Source organism: Erythrolamprus reginae, chromosome Z, assembly GCF_031021105.1.
Source record: "Erythrolamprus reginae isolate rEryReg1 chromosome Z, rEryReg1.hap1, whole genome shotgun sequence".
Lineage (NCBI taxonomy): Eukaryota > Metazoa > Chordata > Lepidosauria > Squamata > Dipsadidae > Erythrolamprus > Erythrolamprus reginae.
The window spans coordinates 76,650,396-76,675,130 of record NC_091963.1 but is presented as its reverse complement, the minus strand read 5'-3'; the positions used below and the strand labels follow the sequence as shown (position 1 = coordinate 76,675,130).

The 24,735-nt window shown below is 40.1% G+C and overlaps 1 protein-coding gene across 4 annotated transcripts in view; it reads right to left on the bottom strand.

Moving 5' to 3' along the window:
• TMEM108 (transmembrane protein 108) overlaps positions 1-24,735 on the bottom strand; it is a 138,073-nt gene that overhangs the window by 44,819 nt on the left and 68,519 nt on the right. The window contains exon 1 of one of the 4 annotated variants that reach the window (XM_070767408.1): positions 13,710-13,759. The exons of the other annotated variants lie outside the window; for them this stretch is intronic. The gene's annotated coding sequence lies outside the window, so the exon portion shown is untranslated. Of the gene's footprint in view, positions 1-13,709; positions 13,760-24,735 lie in introns of those variants that run through there. 4 annotated transcript variants of the gene reach the window in all.

The window sequence follows — 24,735 nt, the reverse complement described above, 5'->3', positions numbered from 1 at the left end:
ACTAATGTTGCTGCCATCTGATATAATTTCCAATCTGAAAGGTCAAGACCTCCTCTAGTTTTGTCATCTTGTAGATCAATCTTCGTTATTATAAATTTTTTATCTAATTTAAGTGGGATCATTTGAAATAAATATAATATTTTGGGAGGAATGCTCATTTTAATTATAGCTATCTGTTTCAAAACTTCCCCATTTTTCAAAATTCAAGTCTATTTGTTCTATCAATTTTTCCACTTTATTTTCATTGATTATATTCATTTTAGTTTCCATAATTTCAAATTGAATGTGTTCCACCATGTAAATCTCAATCCTTTTTTGGGATGATAACAATCTCTACTGTCCTCCAGGTCTGTGGGATACTATAAGTTTTAAGTACATCATTAAACAACTTCCCCAAATGCAATATCAATTCATCCATATATGTCTTATAAAATTCCCCTGAATACCCATCAGGGCCCAGTGCTTTGGCTGGTTTCAATCCTTTAATTACTCTAGCTACTTCCTCTTGTGTAATTTCTGCATTTAACATTGGTCTATCTTCCTCATTCACTTTTTTCCAACATTAATGACTCCAACATTAATTTGTTCTTTTTTATAAAGGTCTTCATAATAGTTCCTCATTATTTTCTCCAACTGATCTTTACCATATCCCACTTGGGTCTCTTAATGCCATTATACAGGATTTTTCTTTTCTCTTCTTTAGATACCTTACCATTTGTTTAATTGATTTTGTCCCCCATCCCATAATCATTTGTCTCACTGCCATTCTCATTTTATTCCATTATAGCTCATCAAACATTTTCAACTGTTTCTTCTTTAATTTCAGTAAGGTATTCCACTCCCTTCCTCTTGTAACTCTCAATTGCTCTTGTATCAAATCTATTTCCCTTATCTTAGCCTCCTTTTCTCTCCCCCATCTCTTCCTTATATCAGCTTACAAGCTTGTGCAATGTCCCATCATAACTGCTTTACATGCATCCCATACAATTGATTGCTTACTCTGGCCTACATCATTTATTCTAAAATACTCACATAATTCCATTAGCAATTTAAGTCTATCTTGTTTGTTTGCAGTTACTATCATGTTATATCTCCAAATTCTTTGATTCTTTTCCTGACCCATTGTGACCACCACTATTAGTGGGGCATGATCTGACAACCATATGCTTTTAATTTCAGATTTTTTAACTTGCACATTCCCCATCCTATTCATTAATATATAATCAATGCAGCTGAATGTATTATGTCTTGCAGAGTAAAATGTATCTCTATTTGGAAGATCCCGATGAAGATCAACCATATTAAGTCTATTTAAATGCAGTGATCTTCTATTTGCCATTCCCATTGTCAATTGTGTATTAAAATCCTCAGCCAAAAACACTGAGCCCTTCCCAAAATTGTCTAACTTCCTCTTTGTATTCAATACAATTTTTTTCATATTAACATTTGGTACATAAATTGCTGCCAACATTATTTTTTGTTGATTTATTTTCCCTTTAACAAATACCCATCTCCCATCTCTATCTTTTTGTACTGCCACCACATCTATAGGAAAGCTTTGATGAATAAGGATTGCTATCCCTCTACTATTTTGATTACCCCAGGATTCATATATCCATTTCCAATTATTGTTATAAGTTTATCTTTTTTTTGACGTTTATGTGTTTCTGTTAAAACCATGATATCCAACCTATTATCCCTAGCCATTCTGAGAACCCTGTGACGTTTCAAATTCGATCCCAGTCCATTCACATTTATTTATTTATTTATTTATTTATTTATTTATTATTTTATTCGATTTTATGCCACCCTTCTCCTTAGACTCAGGGTGGCTTACAACATGTTAGCAATAGCATTTTTTAACAGAGCCAGCATCGTGCAGAATGCGGCCACGAGAGCCATCGTGGGGCTTCCCAGATTCGCCCACATTTCTACAACACTCCGTGGCCTGCACTGGCTGCTGATCAGTTTCCGGTCACAATTCAAAGTGTTGGTTATGACCTTTAAAGCCCTACATGGCAATGGACCAGAGTACCTCCGGAACCGCCTGCTACTGCACGAATCCCAGTGACTGATAAGGTCCCACAGAGTTGGCCTTCTCTGGGTCCCGTCAACTAAACAATGTCATTTGGCAGGCCCCAGGGGAAGAGCCTTCTCGGTGGCAGCCCTGGCCCTCTGGAATCAACTCTCCCCGGAGATTAGAATAGCCCCCACCCTCCTTGTCTTTTGCAAATTACTCAAGACCCACCTATATCACCAGGCATGGGGGAACTGAGACACCTCCTCCAGGCTTTTATATTTTATGTTTGGTATGTATGTGTTGTATGGTTTTAATTGCTGGGGTTTTATATATTTTTTCTTTTAATATCAGATTTGTTCACTGTTATATATTTTTTATTATTGTTGTGAGCCGCCCCAAGTCTTCAGAGAGGGGCAGCATACAAATCTAATTTTTTATTATTATTATTATTATTATTATTATTATTATTATTATTATTATTATTATTATATTACCCCCACAATCCGGGTCCTCATTTTACTCACCTCGGAAGAATGGAAAGTTGAGTCAACCTTGAACCGGTGATGAGATTTGAATCACTGACCTACAGATCTACAGTCAGCTTCAGTGGCCTGCAGTACAGCACTCTACCTGCTGCGCCACCTCGGCTCTATATTTAAAGTCATAATAGACCAATCATTCATTGCAAATAAGTTCCGTTTGACCTTTTGAAATGTTCCTAGTTTACATATTTTTCGCTTATATACCCTATTCACACCCCCAGTGCCTTCCACCCTGCTGCCCCCCCCCCTTTATTGGGAAGGACGACAAGTTAAATACTTGTCCTTTCACGAAAGCACTTATTGACTACACCTCCCACAACTGGCTCCCTTAATAGCGAATTTTTTTTAAAAAAATTATGTCTCCCCTCCCAACTCTCCTCAATTTCCCCTCAAAATTCAACTCTTCTTGTATTATGCTTATAATAAATTGTTTTCCTTTTCCCATAAAAAGGGGGAAGGAAATTAACCTAACAATAACAAAAACAATAAAAAAGGGAGAGAGAAAAAAAGTTCCAAAAAAGGGGGAAGAAAGAAGATTACATAAAAATAGAGAGAGGAGGTCATTAAAAATGCTTCATTTCAACATTTTTTTCACGCATGAATGTCTTCGTTCCCTTTCTTTCCTCAGGGCGGCCACTTGGCTTTCAAGGTGCTTGGGCTGGCTTTCGTTTTCCTGCTGCTCCAAATCAATTTGGAAGGGATCTTTCAGTGTCCCTCTTCCACTCGACAAATCTGTTGCAGTATCTTCTTTTAGCAGAAGCTGCAGCCGCTGCCCTGCTGGTTTCGCCACCTTCTTCAAATGCTATCACCAAGTTTTGCAGTAAATCTTTGCCCTCCTGAAGGCATATTCTGAAAGACTGATCACTCTGGAACCCCAAAATAGTTGTGGAGAATCCCCATGTAAATTTGACTCCGTTTTGAAAAAGAATGCTTGTGATTGGTCTCAGGGAAGCCCTTTCCAGGATAGTCTGGCTGGAGAGATCTCTCAAAACTCATTTCATTTTCTCCATGTTTTAAATCAGCCAGGCTTCAGAGATGTCTGTAAAGTCTCTCGGCTCTGCTTTCACTTGAAAAAGCAATGACTATATCTCTCCATTGCATCTCTATGGCCATAAGCCCAGTGGGTTCTTTTGATATCAGACAAATCAATACCAACATGAACAGATTTAAGCCACACCTGAATGGTAATTTCAGGTAATTTCACTCCTTCTCCAAACTGTTGCTTAAAGTCAAGAAAATGTAAGTTGCGTCTCCTCTGGTGATCTTCTAAATTTGCTATTCTAAAGTTTTTTTGCTTTGTGATATCACTAACTTTTCTAGCTTGGACTTCCAACTCCTTTTCAATTAATTGTACAGTATTTTCTCTTTTTGCTCTTGTGAGCCCTTTTTGCGCTCCTTTACATCTTTAGGAAAACCTCCAAATGCATCTTCCATGGCTTTAAATCTCTGCTCCACCGAACAAAACATTGGTAGCAGTTTATCTATCTTTCCTTCCATGCCCAATTTGTCTCTGCCCTCGACCATATTCCCTTTGTCTCTTACTCACTATTTTTTAAATTCCAGAATCCAGCTGGAGGCAGCTTTTTTTGTATCTTAAGAATAATAGTTGTCATCATGGTTGCCATTTCACTGATAATCTTGTTTTGTTCTCCTATTATTTTAGAAATTCTAGCCCAGATCACCATTCAATATTTTTTTATTTTTTTATAACTACTTATATATATCCTACATTATCAAAACTATGATTAAACCATCTGTAGCAACCTAATACCAGTTAACACTAATAAATATTAATAAATAAATATAATAATAAATTAATACTAAAGAATTAATTATATACTTACTACTTAATACTTTAATACTTATTACTTACTTCAATACTACAATCATATCTTCTCTTATCTATCAATTTTACCACTGTTATATTATACAATCAACGAAGCAGTGGAAGTGATGTGCCGGTACCTGGAGGCTGTTGGGGCCTGGATGGGTGTCAACAGACTCAAACTCAACCCGGATAAGACGGAGTGGCTGTGGGTTTTGCCTCCCAAGGACAATTCCATCTGTCCGTCCATCACCTTGGGGGGGAATTATTGACCCCCTCAGAGAGGGTATGCAACTTGGGCATCCTCCTCGATCCACAGCTCACATTAGAGAAACACCTTTCAGCTGTGGCGAGGGGGGCGTTTGCCCAGGTTCGCCTGGTGCACCAGTTGCGGCCCTATTTGGACCGGGACTCATTGCTCACAGTCACTCATGCCCTCATCACCTCGAGGCTCGACTACTGTAACGCTCTCTACATGGGGCTACCTTTGAAAAGTGTTCGGAAACTTCAGATCGTGCAGAATGCAGCTGCAAGAGCAATCATGGGCTTTCCTAAATATGCCCATGTCACACCAACACTCCGCAGTCTGCATTGGTTGCTGATCAATTTCCGGGCACAATTCAAAGTGTTGGTTATGACCTATAAAGCCCTTCATGGCATCAGACCAGAATATCTCCGAGACCACCTTCTGCTGCACGAATCCCAGTGACCGATTAGGTCCCACAGAGTCGGCCTTCTCCGGGTCCCGTCAACTAAACAATGTCAGTTGGCGGGCCCCAGGGGAAGAGCCTTCTCTGTCGCAGCCCCGACTCCCTGGAACCAGCTCCCCCCAGAGATTAGAACTGCCCCTACCCTCCTTGCCTTTCGTAAACTCCTCAAAACCCACCTTTGTCGTCAGGCATGGGGGAATTGAGATATCTCCCCTGGGCCTATATAATTTATGTATGGTATGTTTGTAGGTATGTTTGCTTATAAATGGTTTTTTTAAACTATTTTAAATTTTAAATTATATATTATTAGATTTGTTATTAATTGTTTTTATTATATTGTGAGCCGCCCCAAGTCCACGGAAAGGGGCTGCATACAAATCTAATAAATAAATAAATAAATAAATAAATAAATAAATAAATAAATAAATAAATAAATACTTGTTAAGCTTTAACAATCAGTCAGTCAATGCCTTAATTTCACTAATACACTTAATAGTTATTAAATAAAGTAATATTATAAGAATAGAAAATAAAAGGGAAGAAACAATAAAGAAAAACTAGAAAATAAATAGTAATAATACTTCAGCTAAGGTTCAATATATATAAAATATATAAGTTATTAACTATATAAATAATTTGAGATGGATGGGGTCAATGGCACCGGTGGCATGGAGTTCCCCTTCACCCGCGGGGAACTCTGAATCCCTCTTTCCGGGGGGGTTTGGTTCTGATGGAACCAGGCGAGATCCTCCCTGAAGGGGGAGGGGATGCTGGGGGGATGCTGCCAGGGGTCTGGTTTGGGGTCAGCATACCTCTCCAAATGAACCGGCTTGTTTTGCTGCAGCAGCAGTGTGAAATCGGCTGGGCTGCCATGCCTAAGCTGACGAAGCTGAGCGGATACTGCAACGAAAGGATCTAAAAGTAAGCTGGAAGTCACCTGGGCAGAGGAACTAAGAAATATGCTAGAGCAAGAGAAACAGAATTAAGAATGGTGCTGATGAGTGATTTGGCCGATCGGATCTTGGATTGTTTTTTGTTTTTTTCAATTTTTAAATGGGAGTAAAGATTGGAGGGGAAATGGAGAGGAAGCAGCTAATTGACAATGGATAAAATAGTGGAAAGCTTCTGAAAGGATAGTAAAAGGCCATGATTGAGGATTTTTAAAATTTGATTATTTTATTACTGAATTATCTTCATGAATTTTAATAAATTGGTTTTAATCAGCTGAGAAAACTAAAATTTTAATATATAAATACAGGGTATATACAAGAAAAATGGAAACACCTTGAAAAATCATCAAAGTATCTTTTAATATGGTGTTGGTCCACCTTTTGCAGCAAATACAGCCTCAATGCTCAGATGTATTGATTCATACAAATTACTTGAATCTCTAAAATTGACCATAAATGCTCAATAATGTTGAGGTCTGGTGATTGTAATGACCAGATGAGATGCTGAACTTCATTAGAATGTTCCTCGTGCCATTCTTTAACAATTCTTGCTGTATTGATTGGTGCATTATCATCTTGAAAGATGGCATCCCCCTCTGGAAACAGTTTTTGAACCATAGGATGAATTTGGTCAGCCAAAAGTCCTAAATAGTGATGGCTGTTAATTCTTCCATGAAGGGAAATCATTGGCCCGGCAGATTTTCAAGAAATAGCACCCCAGATCATCACTGAACCCCCGCCATGTTTGATGGTTGGGAGAAGGCAGTCTGGATGAAATGATTCTTTTGGCTGTCTCCAAACGTAAACACGTCTGGAGGTCAGAAAAAGGGTAAACAATGATTCATCAGAGAAAATCACATTTTGCCACTGCTCGAGGGACCATTTCTGGTGGTTTCTACACCACTCTAAATGCTTTGAAACATTTGTCTTTGAGAGCAGAGGTTTTCTAATTGCAGCTCTTCCATGGAATCCAGATTTGTGAAGCTCCCTTCAAACAGTTTTTGTGGAAACTGGGTTCTGTACGTGTCTATTGAGCTCTGCAGTGATTTTAGGAGCTGCAGTCTTGTGATCTGCTCTAACAATTCGCTTTAGAGTCCGACGGTCTTTCTCAGACAACTTCGACTTTCGACAGACCTGTGCTTGGCTGAGGATGTTTTCCCTTCTCTTTCAAAAGCAGTCATTACTTTTGAGACATTACCTCTTCAAACGCCAAACATTCGGGCACTTTCTGTTACACTAACACCTGCCATTCAAGCACCAATAATTTGCCCTCTTTGAAAGTCTGAGAGGTCTGCCATTTCTAGAAGGTTATAACCAATTTCCTTAAATTTCTGTAAAGAAAGGTAGTTTAAAAAACATATCATATAACAGAATTTTTAAAAGAGCATTAAAATATGTCAAGTTTTTATTGATTTGAACATGTTCAAACATTATGCCAAAAATTTAAGTGTTTCCATTTTTTTGTCCAACCCCTGTAAATGTTGTGGTTGGCTCTGGGCCAGCTCCTGCAATGGGGAATTTGGATGAGGCTTTAGGGGAATCCTCGGGTTCACAGAGACTTGTTTTATTGGCAGCAGACTCTGATAGTGAAGTTGATTCACGGCCAAGGACAGACAGTAGGAGAGAGGAATCAGACGGAGAGATGGGTGCAGCCACTCATAGAAACATAGAAACATAGAAGTCTGACGGCAGAAAAAGACCTCATGGTCCATCTAGTCTGCCCTTATACTATTTTCGGTATTTTATCTTAGGATGGATATATGTTTATCCCAGGCATGTTTAAATTCAGTTACTGTGGATTTATCTACCACGTCTGCTGGAAGTTTGTTCCAAGGATCTACTACTCTTTCAGTAAAATAATATTTTCTCATGTTGCTTTTGATCTTTCCCCCAACTAACTTCAGATTGTGTCCCCTTGTCAGTCGGTGCTTCAATTAGTGAGATGTCAGAGTCAGAGGAGGATCCACATGTGGATGCCTGTGTGCGCAGACTCATGGAAAGAAGGGACCAGCTGCGCAGGTGTCCTAAATATAAGGGAGAACACCTATTTCAGAGGCAATTAGGTTAATGTGTTTGGTGATAAATTACGGTTGTTGGGGAGTGTGTGTGTGGGCGTTTATCCGTTGGAGAAAGACCATTGCTACTGTTTGGATTATTCCAGGACTTCTACTGAGTTTTGGACACTTCACAGTTAAAGAACTCTTGTGGACTCATTGACGTGGGTGGCTGTGAAGTTTCACAACTGCCTTATCTGCTCATTTGTTTTGACTTTATTATTATTATTATTATTGTTGTTGTTGTTGTTGTTGTTGTTATTATTTACTACATTAGTATGCCGCCCCTCTCCGAAGACTTGGAGGGGCTCACAACAGCAAAGCACAGTACAAATCTAATGATTAAAAAATAGTGAAAACCCTTAATATAAAAACAGACCTACACCACAAACAAACCATACATAAAATGGATCAGCCAGGGGGAATCAATTTCCCCATGCCTGGTGGCAGAGGTGGGGTTTTAAGAGTTTGCAAAAGGCAAGGAGGGTGGGGGCAGTCCTGTTCTCCAGGGGGAGTTGATTCCAGAGGGTTGGGGCCACCACAGAGAAGGCTCTTTCCCTGGGTCCAACACTTTGAATTGTGACCGGAAACTGATCGGCAACCAATGCAGACTGCGGAGTGTTGATGTGACATGGGCATATCTGGGAAAGGCCATGATTGCTCTCGCAGCTGCATTCTGCACAATCTGAAGTTTCTGAACAGTCTTCAAAGCTAGCCCCATGTACAGAGTGTTACATTAGTCGAACCTTGAGGTGATGAGGGCATGAGTGACTGTGACCAGTGACCCCCGGTCCAGGTAGGGTCGCAACTGGTGCACCAGGTGAACCTGGGCAAACGCCCCCCTCGCCACAGCTGAAAGATGGTTCTCTAATGTGAGCTGTGGATCAAGGAGGACACCCAAGCTGCGGACCCTCTCTGAGGGGGTCAATAATCCCCCCCCAGGGTTATGGACGGACAGATGGAATTGTCCTTGGGAGGCAAAACTCACAGCCACTCCGTCTTCTCAGGGTTGAGTTTGAGTCTGTTGACACCCATCCAGCCTAACAGCCTCCAGACACCGGCACATCATTTCCACTGCTTCGTTGACTGGACATCAGGTGGAGGTGTACAGCTGGGGATCATCAGCATACTGATCTCGCCCAGTGGTTTCATGTAGATATTAAATAGCAGGGGAGAGAGGACCGACCCTTGAGGCACGGCACAAGGGAGAGACCTAGAGGTCGACCTCTGACCCCCCACTAACACCGACTACGACCGACCAGAGAGGTAGGAGGAGAACCACTGAAGGACAGTGCCTCCCACTCCCAACCCCTCCAGCCGGCGCAGAAGGATACCATGGTCGATGGTATCGAAAGCCGCTGAGAGGTCAAGGAGCACCAGGACAGAGGATAAATCCCTGACCTGGGCCCGCCAGAGATCATCCATCAACGCGATCAAAGCAGTTTCCGTGCTGTAGCTGGGCCTGAAACCTGACTGTTGAGGGCCTAGATAATCGGCTTCTTCCAAGGACCACTTGAGCTGGAGCCACCACCTTCTCAACAACCTTCCCCATAAAGGGAAGGTTGGAGACTGGGCGAGAGTTGTTGAGAATGGCTGGGTCCAGGGAAGGCTTTTTGAGGATGGGGCACACGTGCCTCCTTATAGGGAGACAGGAAAGACCCCCTCCCCAAAGTAGCATTGACAATCTCCTGGACCCAGCTCCATGTCACCTCCCTGCTGGCTGAGGGACACGGATCCAGCAAACAGGTGGCAGAATTCACAGCTCCAATGGCTTTGTCCACTTCATCAGGTGTCACCAAATCAAACTCCTCCCAGACAGATGGACAAGGATGGGCCCCAGTCACCTCGACTCACTCGTGTCAGCTGACTCTGCTACCCAATCAGTCGAGGTCCGTCCGGATCTGAGCGATATTATCAGGAAAAATATGTTAAAGTCCTCGGCACTACTCTGTAAGGGTTCCCCAGCGCCCCCCCCCGATTAAGAAGGGAGCGGGTCACCCTAAACAGAGTGGCTGGGCGAGATTCCGCTGATGCAATCAAGGCAGCATGATACGCGCATCTTGCCACCTTGAGCGCCACTTTGTAAGTCTTAATAAGAGCTCTTACAAGTGTTCGATCGGAATCAGATTTCCTTTTCCTCCATCGCTTCTCTCGATGTCTCTTCTGGCATTTCAACTCCTGGAGTTCCTCGGTGAACCAAAGAGCCCTCCAGGGTCTAGTGCCACAGAGAGGTCCCAATGGCTCAATTTGGTCAAGAGCCTCCGTCGCAGCCCTGTTCCAGGCCATAGCAAGAGACTCCACCGAGCTGTGGATGAATGTATCTTGTATAACTCCAAGTGCTCTTGAAAGCCCTCTGGGTCCATTAGGCGTCTAGGGTGGAACCACCTAGTCGGTTCCGCCTCCCTGCGGGGAAGGATTGGAGCCAAGAAGTCAAGCCGCAGCAGAAAATGGTCTGACCATGACAAAGGCATGACATCTAAGCCCCTTAGTCTCAGACCATTACTCAGCTGCTCCGAGAGGAATACCATGTCGGGTGCATGCCCCCCCTCGTGAGTCGGACCCTGAACTACTTGAGTCAGGTCCATGGCTGTCATGGTGGCCATGAACTCCAGTGCTAACCCAGAGGATCCACCGAGTGAAGGCAGATTGAAGTCTCCCAGGACAATGAGTCTGGGGAACTTCACTGCCAACCCGGCCACTTCCTCGAGCAGCATAGGCAGGGCTGTTGACACACAGCTGGGAGGCAGGTACATGAGCAACAAGCCCACCTGAACCCCTAAGGCCAACTTCACAAGGAGGGGCTCATAAACTGCAATCTCGGGAGCAGCGAGTCTACGTAGGCAAAGGTTCTCCCAATCATAATTTTTTCATTTTTTCTCCAACAAAAAAAACAATACATAGTTTCCAACACAAAGTCCAGCTTATTGTCAAACATATACAAATTTTTCCTTTTTACCTTGTAATCATTCAATGGAGGATCTTATATCTCTTTCTTTCACAAAGTATAGTGGTACCTCGTGATATGAACCGCTTGTCATACGAACTTTTCGAGATATGAACCGGGGGTTTAAGATTTCTTTGCCTCATCTTAAAAACCCTTTCCATCTTACGAACCCGAGCCGGGGTCCGTGGGCTCTCTTACTGCACCTGCGTAGTAACTTGCTTCGTATCTTGCCTAAGCCACCCCAAATCACTTCCAAAGTCTTCCAAACTCACCTCTCCTTTCAAAATGCCACTTTTCTCCTTGCTGCCTTTCTTCACTCCATTTGCCTTCGTTAGGACCACGATTTGGCTGGCATAGGAAGCTTTTGGGGGAGCGATTTTTGGAGAGATTTGGGGCAAGATACGAAGCTTTTGAGGGAGTGATTTTGGAGAGATTTGGGGCAACATACGAAGCTTTTGGGGTAGTGATTTTTGGAGAGATTTGGGGCAAGATAGAAAGGTTTTGGGGGAGCGATTTTTGGAAAGATCTGGAGCAAGATAGCTTTTGGGGGAGCGATTTTTGGAGAGATTTGGAGCAAGATGGGAAGCTTTTGGGGGAGCGATTTTTGGAGAGATCTGGAGCAAGATAGCTTTTGGGGGAGCGATTTTTGGAGAGATTTGGAGCAAGATGGGAAGCTTTTGGGGGAGCGATTTTTGGAGAGATTTGGAGCAAGATGGAAAGCTTTTGAGGGAGCAATTTTTGGAGAGATTTGGAGCAAGATGGGAAGCTTTTGGGGGAGCAATTTTTGGAGAGACTTGGAGCAAGATGGGAAGCTTTTGGGGGAGCGATTTTTGGAGAGATTTGGGGCAATATACAAATAATAATAATAATTATTATTATTATTTTATTAGATTTGTATGCCGCCCCTCTCCGAAGACTTGGGGCGGCTCACAACAATGATAAAAACAATATTATAGTGGCACAAATCTAATATTAAAAGAAATAACTAAAACCCTATCATATTAAAACCAGACAACACATACGTACCAAACATAAATTACAAGGAGCCTGGGGAAAAGATATCTCAAATCCCCCATGCCTGGCGGTATAGGTGGGTCTTGAGTAATTTACGGAAGACCAGGAGGGTGGGAGCAGTTCTAATCTCCAGGGGGAGTTGATTCCAGAGGGCTGGGGTCGCCACAGAGAAGGCTCTTACCCTGGGGCCCGCCAGACGACATTGTTTAGTCGATGGAACCTGGAGAAGGCCAACTCTGTGGGACTTTATCGGTCGCTGGGATTCGTGTGGTAGCAGGCGGTTCCGGAGGTACTCTGGTCCAATGCCATGTAGGGCTTTAAAGGTCATAACCAACACTTTGAATTGTGACCGGAAACTGATCGGCAGCCAGTGCAGGCCACGGAGTGTAGCAGATACGTGGGCGAATCTGGGAAGCCCCACGATGGCTCTCGCGGCCGTGTTCTTCACGATCTGGAGTTTCCGAACACTTTACAGAGGTAGCCCTATGTAGAGAGCGTTGCAGTAATCGAACCTCGAGGTGATGAGAACATGAGTGACTGTGAGCAATGACACCCTGTCCAAATAGGGCAGCAACTGGTGCACTAGGCGAACCTGGGTGAACCTGGTTTTAAAGTCAGTCTATTCCTCTCTACACAATCCATAATTTTCTTTAAAACTTCGCTTTCAGTTGGTATTCTATTCAATTTCCAATTTTGTGCGTAGACAATTCTCGCAGCCGTTACTATGTGTACAATTAAATATATTTCTTCTTTATTGAAACCTTCCAGTAAAATACCCATCAGGTATATTTCAGGTTTCAATTCAAAAGGCTTTTTCAGAATCTTCGGTATCCAGTGTTGAATCCGTATCCAATATTTTTGAGCTTCTGGACAAGTCCACCACATATGGTAAAAAGAGCCAGGTAAATCATCACATTTGCAACATTTCATCGGCAAACCTTTAAACATCTTAGCTAACTTCTCTGGTGACATATACCATCTATAAAACATTTTATACATATTTTTTTAAAATGCAGTTGACATTGTCATTTTATAATTCCGTTCCCATAATTGCTGCCAACTATATCGATTGTATAGCCTATATTTCTCATCCATTTTATCATTGTGTCCTTCACCTGCTCAAAATCTAATGCAATAGATAAGAAGTACTTATAATTTTTTTTAATTAAAGTGTCCTCTTGACCAAATATAATCTGATCTAGCTCAGTTTTTTGTAAATTGATACTCTCTATTTTAAAATCTTTATCTGTCCTTGATGTCTTTTAAGACATGTTCTTTCAGCCTCATAATCACTTGCATCTCCTTGAAGCTTCTTCTGTTTGTTCAAACTTCTGACAATAGAATGGTTGTGCTTTACTAATTGAATTTAATCTATATCTTTGTCCTTGCCAAACCCGAAACAAGCCTTTGGGCACCAACCATCTAAAATTAATTCCTCTTTGGTGTAATTTTCTTGTTAAAAATTGATATTCCTTTCGAAGATCTCTTACTTTCCTTGGCACCTGTTTTAAGACAGTAATCTCTTTTTCATGATACTTAAAAGTAGCAACTCTCAACTTTTGAAGTATTTGAGTTCTATGGGACTATTTTAGTAAATCTAACGTGAACTTCTCTAGGTAGATTATGTCTCATAGCAAATCTTGTGCTCACCCTTAAGGCTTCATCGATGTCAATCAAAAGTTTCACTTTGTCTTCTTCCAATGGTTCTGCTAAAATATCTCCCCTTCTCTTCTGGAACATTCTGGAATTGCAAATAAAATTCAGCATGGTTCATCTCCAAAATTATGGATATTCGTTCTAGTTTCTCCTCCTCCATTATCAGTTCTATCTTTACATCATGAGACTGGATCTTTTCTTCTGTTTTTTGGATATGTTGTTCATTCTTATGTATAATTTCTTCCATTTCTTTCACCTCAGCAGTAACTTGATCTAAATTTTTAATTACCTGATTTAAATTTCCTTTGACTAGATTGTACTCTTGCTTTGCATTTTCTCTACTTAATTTAATATCCTCTCTTAAAGCCTGTATGGCATTTTTAATTTCAGCAAATTCAAATTTCTCTGAAATACTTGATGCTTGTGGTGGTGTGTTCAAAGCATAAGGAGGTCTCTTTGCAGCCATTTTGTAGTTCTGTCAGATTATAATCCAAACAGGTAATAATCAAATAAATTGGATATATATATAAAAAAGCAACTGTAAAAAACAGTCAACAAAAATTATTTTTTCAAGAAAAGAAGAAAAAGAAGAATAACATAATTAACACCCCCCCAAATTAAAAATCAATCCAAGTTATAAATTGGTGATCAGATCTTCAAGAAGAGGCCCAGAATAAAAAAATAAGTGTTAATAAATCTTATTTTCCAGAAAAGGAAAAAATTTACAAAGAAAGATCTAAAAGAAAAAGGGAAGGAGGGAAAAGAAAGGCCAGGTATAACTTTAAAAATAGCTTTAATAAAAGGAGAAGGGGGGAAAAACTCCAAAAAACTGTTAAAGCTAGATACTTAAACTTTAAAATTCAAGTTAAAATTTAAATTAAACTCGAGCATAAGCCGACTCGAGTATAAGACGAGGCACCAGTTTTTGCCAAAAAAACCCTGGGAAAACTTATTGACCCGAGTATAAGCCGAGGTTAGAAAATGCAGTGGCTACTGGTAACTTATAAAAATGGAAACCAATAAAATTACATTAATTGAGACGTCAGTAGATTAAATGTTTTAGAATATTTATTTTAAAGAAAACCAGTAAACTAGCTCTGTAAATTTCAAAGAGGGTAAACAAAAGCAATCTGGTAATAACAATAAATTAAAAAGTAAAAAAAGTAGCTCAATTAGCAACCAAGCTAAAAACTATTTCTAACCCTAACCCAGGGATCTTTAAACTTGACAGTTTTAAGACTAGTGGACTTCAACTCCCAGAATTCCTGCACCAGCCATGCTACTTCAGGAGTAGGAGTTGAAGTCCACAAGCCTTAATCTTTTCAGGTTTGAAGACTCTTGCATTTTTAACCCTAACCCAGGGATCTTTAAACTTGACAGTTTTTAGAAGCCTGGAGAGAGTTCATGCCGTCCCCCCCCCTTTAGTTTGCTGACTGGCTCGCTGGCTGGATCTCCCTCCCACCCTGATCCTCCCTCCTCCTCCGTCTCCCTTTATTGCCCCATGTGTTGTTCGGGGAAGCAGATTTGCTAAAGAGATCCACTTGGGACGGCAGCAGGGAAAGGAGGAAGAGGAGGAGGAGGAGAGCCAGAGTAGACTGTAGCTGCGAAGGAAAAGGAGGAAGAGGAAAGAAAGAAGAAGCCTCGCCTCTTTCCTTTCCTCCTCCTCCTTTTCCTCCATGACCGCAACTGACAGGAGAAAACAAAAGAGAAGGGGAAGCAGCCGACAGTATATTTATTTACCGGTATTTAAATATTTTAAAAAGAAAGAAAGCAAGTGAGGAAGTGAGAGAGATGAGCTGCAGTGTCCTTGTAGCAGGCAGGAGAGCGAGAGAGAGAGAAAAAAACGAGCCTTCTCCGGTGGTTGTTGGGAGCTCCAACGGGAGGAGCAGTAGCCTGGCCGAGCAGAGCTGCCCTGCTGTAGTGCATATGTGAATTCGGCACCAACTCTTCTTCCTTCGGGCGGGCGGAGAAGGGTCGTTTCTTTCTCGCGCGCGGTCTCCTGCTGGCTACAAGGACACTGCAGCTCGTCTCTCTCGCTTGCTCACTTGCTCTCCTGCCGGCTACAAGGACAGGGAGGCACAGCGTCAGGACTGTCTCCCCGCGGTGTCCTTGTAGTGGGCAGGAGAGAGAGAGAGAGAGAGAAATGAGCCTGCTCTGGCGGGCATTTGGAGCTCTGGCAGGAGGAGCATTAAGCTGGCCGGGCAGAGCTGCCCTGCTGCAACGCACACGAGGATTCAGGACCAACTCCTCTTCCTTCTTTCTGGTGGCATCTCTGCAAGGATGGTCTCAAGTGTCCCCCTCCTCAAGCATCCCCCCCTCCCGAAGACAACGCTTTCTCTTTCCCCCACCAGCATTTCTGTCAACGTCTCACCCGGCTCCAGTTCTTCAGGTGGCTCAGTTTTTGAAGCAGCGGTAGATTCCTGCTTCTGTCTTCTCGCCGCCCCCCACCTCACCAGCTTCCCATTGCCCTCCCCCACCCTCTCTTTTCTGAACCTCGATGCCGGCATCATTCCTCCACGCCACCCTTCTCTCCTAATTGAAAGTTGGAGCCGCGGAGAGTGGAAAAGTGTGACCTCTGCAGCCCAGTCCCTGTGTCCGGCTGTCAGAGATGGCATTACGTATTTACACAGACAGCGATGCCCTCCCAAAGGTGCCCCCAAAGCTGCCGAAGCCGGGAAGAGGCGGCACCTGCCATAGCTCCCTCACCCTCCCAAGCCACCAATGCCTGCCGAGCTCCCGCGGGGCGCCCTCTTGTGGTGACTTGTCAGTGACCCGAGTATAAGCCGAGGTCGGGTTTTTCAGCCCATTTTTTGGTCTGAAAAACTCGGCTTTTACTCGAGTATATACGGTAAGTATAAATTTAAAAATCTAAATCCAAATTTAAAATTAAAAAATATGTAAATATTTTAAAATAGGAAAAAAATATGTCTACTCAAAAAATGAAAGGAAAAAAAACCAAAAGATTCAACGAAGAAGGAAAAACGATAGTTAAAATAATAGTTAAAACTTTAAAAATAAAATAAAATTTTAAAAAAGTTTAAAAGTTTAAAAATCTATAATAGTTTCAATCTAGAATAAAAAACTTGAAAAAGCAAACAAGAAATAGAAAAAAAGAAAAAATCTATTATTATATATCTATGTCCATGCAAATATAGGTAACACGCTAAAAAAATTCAGGCACTCTCCTAATCAAACTACAGCTATAGATAATTATTTTAAAAATGACATAAACATGACATAGTTTCAAGTCCAAAATCTTAAGCAGTTTTTGTCAGCTTAGCAAGAAAGAGGTTTCTGTGTATCTTCAGAGTAAATTCTCCATACAGAGGCAAAGAAATTTTTTAAAATCAGATTTGTAGTCCAAACTAGGCTGTGTAAGTAAACCGCAGCTGGCTTTATTATCTGGTTTCAAGGTTAGAAAGCTAGATAGTAAAAACTTTCGCACCTTGCAAAGGATCTTCTTTCCATATATTATTTTTTCTGCCCACAAGGTGGCAGCAAAGTAAATATAAAGTATAAGGTGTATAGCTGAGATAAAGTCCAAAAGTCCAAAGTCGGGAAAAAAATCTCAAAATTTCACAATCTCAAAATCCAAACCGCAACATAGCTTTAAAAAGAAAATGAAAAGAAACCCAGAAAGATGAAAACTTAGCCCAAGAAATTAAGCAGTTTTTGTCTGTTTAGCCAGCCACACACAGACACTCCAATTCAGAAAAAAACAAACAGAAAGAGACACCATTCCAAAATGCATTCCCTGCTGCTAAATCGAAAATAACAAATTCCGGAGTCTCTTCATCTCTTTCTTCTCACAAAGTCTTAAAAAAGAAACATTAAAAAAAAGCAACTTCAGTTGTATTTTCTTCTTCCCAAGATAAACTTTAAATCAGACAGAAAATGATCTCACCCAGATGGAACCTTTCAACTTCTTTATAGCCTCTCCACTGCCGGGAAGAAAGCCATTCTGATTTACCACCTCCGGTCAGGTGCAGGTCAAGGGACTGGCTACCAGCAGGATTTGCGATATCCTGTGGATTCACCAGAAACTCTCCTCTCTCCCAAGGGCCTCCAGATCAGGATCAGTCCCCAAATGGACACATAAACAGATGTGGTTGGACAGAGTAACCCCGGAGCCCCGGAAAAGCCATCGTGTCACCTCAGGCTCCAGGCCCCGCCCTCGGCAAAGGTTCTCCCTGGCTATAATAGCCACTCCTCCCCCTCTTCCCTGGGGTCGATGCTGATACCATATCTGAAACCTGGCTGGGCAAATTTCTGAGAGAGGAATTCCTCCTTCCGGGCCAAGCTAGGTTTCAGTCACACATGCCAGGTCACCTTCCTCCTCCAGGATTAAAAGCCGCATGAGGAGAGCTTTATTTACCACCGACCTGGCATTGAGTAGCAGCAGCTTGAGTCCAGGTCCTGGATTACACTCGTCACCAGTACCCGGGGTTGAGTTCATGGGACCGGAACAAGGGATCGTTTTTAATCAGCGATCTCTTCTTCCCCCAGGATGACCCAGCCTCTCTGTCCAAGTCCTTCACCTGGCAGATCCTCTGATGCTGAGCGCTCCCACCAAACAGCGCACCAGCATCTTGGGTCCATTCGATGGGCCCAGGCTGTTCTTCTCAGCATCTCTGGTGTTTTAAAGAGATGCCAGCAGCCCCATCCGGCACGCTCCCCTGGAAGCCTCCTCTGGCGCCACCCAAGTCCCAGCGGCTCGCACCCGCTGCTCCCCTGGGTGCCTTTTTGCTCTCAGCGTCTTCAGTGTTCTTTAAATAGACACTAGCAGGCCCCTCCCCATGCACTTTCAGGAAGCCCAAGGCAGCAGCTGCTTTCACGCTCTTTATGACACACTTTATCCCCTGCTGCTGAGTGCCCACGGTTCAAGTCATTGTCCAGTTATTTATACAACACGTTTTCCAGCTCCATAGCCTTCCGGACCGGGTGGTGTCGGACAGGGGGACCCAATTCACAGCATGGTTCTGGAAGGAACTGGTGTCAGCTTTGCAGGTGCAAGTCTGTTTAGTATCTACGCAGCACCTCAGACCGATGGTGGCACCAAGAAGGTCATCAGCATTCTCGAACAGTACCTGCAGTGCTTTGTGTCAGACCGGCAGTCCGAATGGTCACACTGTCTCCCAGTGGCCAAGTTTGCCTTCAATAACTCCCGCCCTTTTATGCTAATTATGGGTTCCATCCCCGTTTTTCTCGCTGACCCTTTTGGATTCCCCAGTCCCAGCTGTGGAGGACTTTCTGTCTGAATTACAGTCAATTATTTTACAGAATTACAGAAACATGGACATTACAGATTTTATTTGCAGCACAAAAACTGAATTGAAGCAGATGGAAGGAGATCTGGACAATGATAAAGCTACAAATTTATTAAAAAAATAGTTTATTGAGTTATTAAAAAAAAGGAGGAAAGGGGCAAAGGGAAAAATATACTAAAATAAAAAAGGACACAAAAAGCACATATCGGAATAACATGAGGAACTATATATATTAAGCTAGGATAGTAAAGTATGCATAATAAAGTAACATTTCTGTTCAAAGTCGAGATTACACAACTATAGCAACATAACTTCAAGTCAAATATATTTACGAGTTCAAAAATGGGTTAGCTTAATTAATTGTATTAGGGGATGAAAAGGGTAATGAGAGATATATAAGAAAATGAAGTTTAGTTAGGGGAGAGAGAGGAAAAGGGAAGATCTGTGTGGTAGCAGGCAATTTTGACTTGACGACTTTTGAGTTGTGACGTATGGTAGGTGTATATGATAAAAAGAAAAGAGTAGGATTGTAAGTGTTTGCAGGTAGATATTGTTGATTAGTAATAATGAATCAATATCAATGGGATTCAGTTCAGACAGCCTATGAAACTGATGTACTTTAAATTGAATGTGAACGGTATTAAATTTTGTAATTACAACGTGGTCTGTTATGAGATGGAAACGTGCGTTTTAATAATTTATTTTGTCTTAATGGTGGTTGCTTCATATTTTTTTGTTGGATAACCATTGGAACCACTTCTCCCAAGCCCCGTAGAACTCTGAATCATTTTTGTTTTGTAATTCCATCGTCATTTTAGATAGTTCAGCACAGTCCATAATTTTTGTGATAATATTTATAGTAGTAGGGATATTTTCCTGTTTCCAGTGTTGGGCATAGGTAATTCTAGCAGCTGAATGATAAGGTATCTATCTTCTTTTTGCCTGAAGATGCCTAGCAAGAATAGTTCAGGTTTAGGTACCATTGTTATCGATATGACTTGGTCTATAATTTTTTTAACCTCTGACCAGAATTTTTTAGCATATATACAGGTCCACCATAGATGATAGTAGGTTCCTTGTAGTTTTTTACATTTCCAGCAGGTAGAGGGTATACGAGGGTACATTTTTGAGAGTCTAGCTGATGGTAGGTGCTACCTATAGATCATTTTAAATAAATTTTCTTTGTACAATGTCGCGAGCGTCATTTTATAATTAATTGTGTATATTTTTCCCATTCTGATAGATTTATTGTATACCCAAAATTTTATACCCAAGCAATCATACAGCCCTTAACTTGTTCCTCTATAGTATCTTGTCTTAGTAACTAACTATATATTTTAGAGATCATTTTTAAGGTAGGTCCAAATAAGATTACATCAAGGGGGTTTGTGTTTTGGAAGCCAAAGGTGTTCTTCTGTTGTTTGTATTTAGAATTTATCTGCATATAGGTAAACCAATCTAGGGTTATTCCATTCTCATATAGTTGTTGTTTTTGAAAGTATAGTGTTGTTATGGTCTAGTAGTTTTGAATAAGTTAAAATTTTTGAAGAAGAGAAAATGGTTGGGTAAGTAAGTGCTTCATTGGGAGATACCCATTTCAGAATTGCAAGGTTTTTCTTAATCTGGTACCATATGGATATTAAAGAGTTTCTTATATAATGGTGCTTAAAGTAGCTTGGGATTTTACTTAATTGCATTGTTAAGAATGAGTGCCACCCAGACTGCAAGTCAAAACCATCTAGGGTCAGTAATCTTGTGTTTTGAAGGGTTATCCAGTCTTTGATCTTTACTAAGATAGCGGCTTGATAGTACAGGTAAAAGTTAGGGAGGCCAAAGCCTCCTGTAGATTGATGGTCCTACAGGTTATTCAATTTTATTTTTGCCTCTTTTTTTTTACCAAATGAATTTTAGAATTATCTTATGCAAATGTTCAAAAAATGATTTGTTTAGTTTAATAGAGGCTACTTGCAATAGGCATAGATATCTAGGGAGAATGTTTGATTTGATTGCGGCAATCTTTCCCATCAAAGATAGTTTTAACTTTGTCCATCTTGCTAAATCTTTTTTTATATCATGTGAGTTTAACAAAATTGTCTTTTTTAAGCTTTTTGAATTTGAAGAATTTGAAGAAATCCAAATACCTAGATATTTAAATTTTTTGACTATTTTTAGAGTAAGAATTTGTTCTAATAGAGTATTTCGAGGTTTTTTTTTCATATTTTTAGTTATAATTTTGGTTTTGTCTACATTGATTTTAAGGCCAGCTATTTCTCCAAATTTGTGAAGTTCCTCTAATAAAATGTGGGCTGAATCTAATGGGTCTTGAATTATAAATACAATATCATCTGTAAAAGCTTGTAATTTAAAATGTTCCCTTTTTATTTTGATTCCTTTGATTTGTGAATTGTTTCTTATATTCTTTAATAGTTTCTATCGCAAATATAAAAATTAAAGGTGCTAGAGGGCAGCCCTGGCGGACACCTCTCATTATTGATATTTTTTCAGTGCTGTGATTATTGAAAAGCAGTCTGGTGTGAGTAGATTGATTTGATTAAGTTAACAGTTATCTCCAAATTTCATATATTCTATTTGAGCTGTAAAATATTCCCAATATATGGAGTCAAAAACCTTTCTTACATCTATGAATATAAGAGCAATTGGTTTATCAGAATTTTTATCATAGTACTCAAGAGTATTAAGTATGATCCTTGTGTTAGAGCTAATATTTCTTGCCGGTAAAAATCCATTTTGATCTGAATGAATAATATTATTTAAAATCTTTTAAAGTCATTCTGCAATTATTATGGAAAATATTCTATAATCAGTATTTAATAATGAGATAGGTCTGTAATTTTTGAGGTATTTTTTGTCTTTATTTTCTTTCGGAATGATAGTTATGTAGGCTTCGGACCATGTTTTGGGTAGTTTACCTTGTGTAAAGGCTTCATTGTAGATCTCTAGCATAATTGGTTCTAGTAAATCCTGATGGTATTTATAAAATTCTGTGGGAATACCATCAGGTCCCAGAGTTTTATTATTGTGCTGTTTTGTAGTAGCAAATTTAAATTCGGTTAAGGTAATATTCTTGTTTAGTTTAATACATTCTTCATCCGTTAATGTAAAGGTTTCGTTTTCAAGTAGGTAATCCTTGATTGCACAGTTATCTATTGTGTCTGTTTCGTATAGTTCTTGGTAGAATTGCCTTATTATCTGTTTCTTCTCTTCAGTGTTTGATTTTAGTGTGCCTAAGCTATGGTAAAGGACTTCTATGGTTTTTTCAGCTTTTTGTTGTGCCAATTTAAAGGCTAGCCAACGACCTGGCTTGTTTGCTGATTCAAAATTTAACTGTCTTATTGTTTTAATTTTATCAGTAAGTTGTTGTTGGGTTACTAAGTTTATTTCATGTCTTATGGATTTAGTTTCAATTACGGTCATTGTGTCATCTGGATTTTGTTGGAGAAACTTTTCTGCAATCTGAGGTTTTGTGTTAAGGTTGTTAAGTTTCTTTTTTTGTTGTTTTCTGGAGTTTGCCAGGTAGGAAATGTATATTCCATGGATGTAGACTTTTGTTGTATCCCAGATGGTATGTGGAGATGTAGCTCCATTGCAATTGAACTGGAAAAAAGTTGGTAATTCATATTCTATAGAGTTTTTAAATTGTTTTTCATTTATGGTGGACTGATTCATTTTTGCCATGTTGTGGTATTCGAATTTTTAAGAGTTCGAAGTTAGGGTTGTGGTCAGCCCAGGAACCAGATAAGATCTGTATATGTATTATTTGATTTGTGATGTAGGAATTAGACCAAGCCATATCGATATAGGACCAAGATTTGTGTGGATAGGAAAAAAAGGTACATTGTGTCTTATCTAGATGGTGTGCTCTCCATATGTCTTTTAATGAAAATTCATAAATTAAGTCATCAAACGTAGTTGGGAGTATTTTTCTTAAGTGGTGTTGTTTATTGCTCTTGTAGTCTTTTATTTTATCTTGTGCGGCATTAAAATCGCCCATAATGGTGAAGTTAGACAGGTTCATTTCCAGTATGTTTTCGTGTAGCTTTGTGAAGAATGTAGATTGTTTAATAGAAGGTGCATAAATTCCTATTATTATTATTTCTTCTTTCCCAATAGTTATCTGGACCATTAATATTTGACCATCAGAGTCATTGTAGATGAGTTTTGGTGTGTATTGGGGTTTAATATACATAGCTATTCCTCTTCTTTTAACTAGTGCTGAGGTGGTAAAGAGTTCGCCAAGACTTGGAAGAAGTAGCACCAAGTTATCTTTTTTGGTAATGTGAGTCTCTTGTAGGCATGTTATATGGAAATTGTAGTTTAGTAAATTGTGAAAGATTTTTTTCCTCTTCCTGTCTGAATTTAATCCATTTATATTGGTTGAAAATATCGTAATGTCATTTTTATGAATAGGTATAGATGAGTTGTTGTGACTTTTATTTTCTTGCTTCAGCCTTTGCTCTTGTAATCGGCCCCTGTCTTTCATAATTGCCTTGTGTTTGTCTCAAATCACCATCATGAGGGTGTCTCAAATGCCATCCTTATCTGGAGGGTTGTCATCTGAGCTTAGTTCTTCCATGGTCATTTTATCTTTACTATCTGCTTCTTTCATAAATCAGACTTCTAGGGGTTTTAACAGTTATTCATAAAAATATTTTGTGTCTTCTGGGGTGTTGATTTTATATTTCTTATCGAATAGGGTCACCAGCATTCCTTCAGGCATCAACCATCTAAACATAACTTTGTTTTTATTTAGTTTATTTGCCAAAGATTAGTACAGTTTGCGTTTTTCTCTTACGCGTCTAGGAATCAGCTGGAACACAGTGATCTCTTTTCCCCTATGAGAAATTACGTTTTCTTTCGATGCTCAATAGATTTCATCTTGAGTGTTTCTTTTAGTGAATCTAATATGGACCTCTCTCGGCAATCTGTGGCATCTTGCAAACAAGGTTGAGATTTGATAAATTTCGTCCATTTGTTCTATCATTTCCTGTGTCATTTTCCTGTTATTTTTGCCAAAATTTCAGCCATAGTTTGAGGGAGGTCTTGGTCATCTGATTCTGTTACATTTTGAAATCGAAGATAGAAAGCCAATTTCTCCAGTTCCAAATTCATCAACCACTTCTTCGAGATTTTTATTAATATATTCAGATCTTGCTTCCGCAAATCGCAGGTGTGTCTCCATTTGTTCATTAATCTCTTCTATTTTGTTAATTTTTTGGTCATTTTTCGTCAAAATTCCATGGAAGTTTTCCATTTTGTCATCCAACTTTTCCATTCGATCATCCAGATTACCAACATGATCCTGTATTTTTTTAATGTCCTCTTTCATTATTCCCATATTTCTGGACATGGCTTCATAGTTGCGGTCGATGGATTTTTGCATCTTTGTCATCATGTCAAATAATGAGACCAATGTGATGGTCTGAGGTGGTTGCAAGGATTGAGCCGTTGTTGTTTTGTTGTTGGGAAACATTTCAGATGAGCGTTGGGAAGACGGTGTAGTCGGTTGTGAGACATTTTTTCCCCAGGTCTTCATTAATGTTGTCTGGTTTTTCGAAGACATTTTGAATATTTTCCAAAAGTGGTCCATGTTAGTCAATATTCTCTTCAAAGAGAGTTCAAGTTTTGGGTTAGAGGAAAAGATTGATCAAAAGTAACAGATAGGGTGAGTAGTAAAAGATAAGATTATCATAAAAAATAGATTAGTTATCCAAGAAAATAGAATAATATTAATG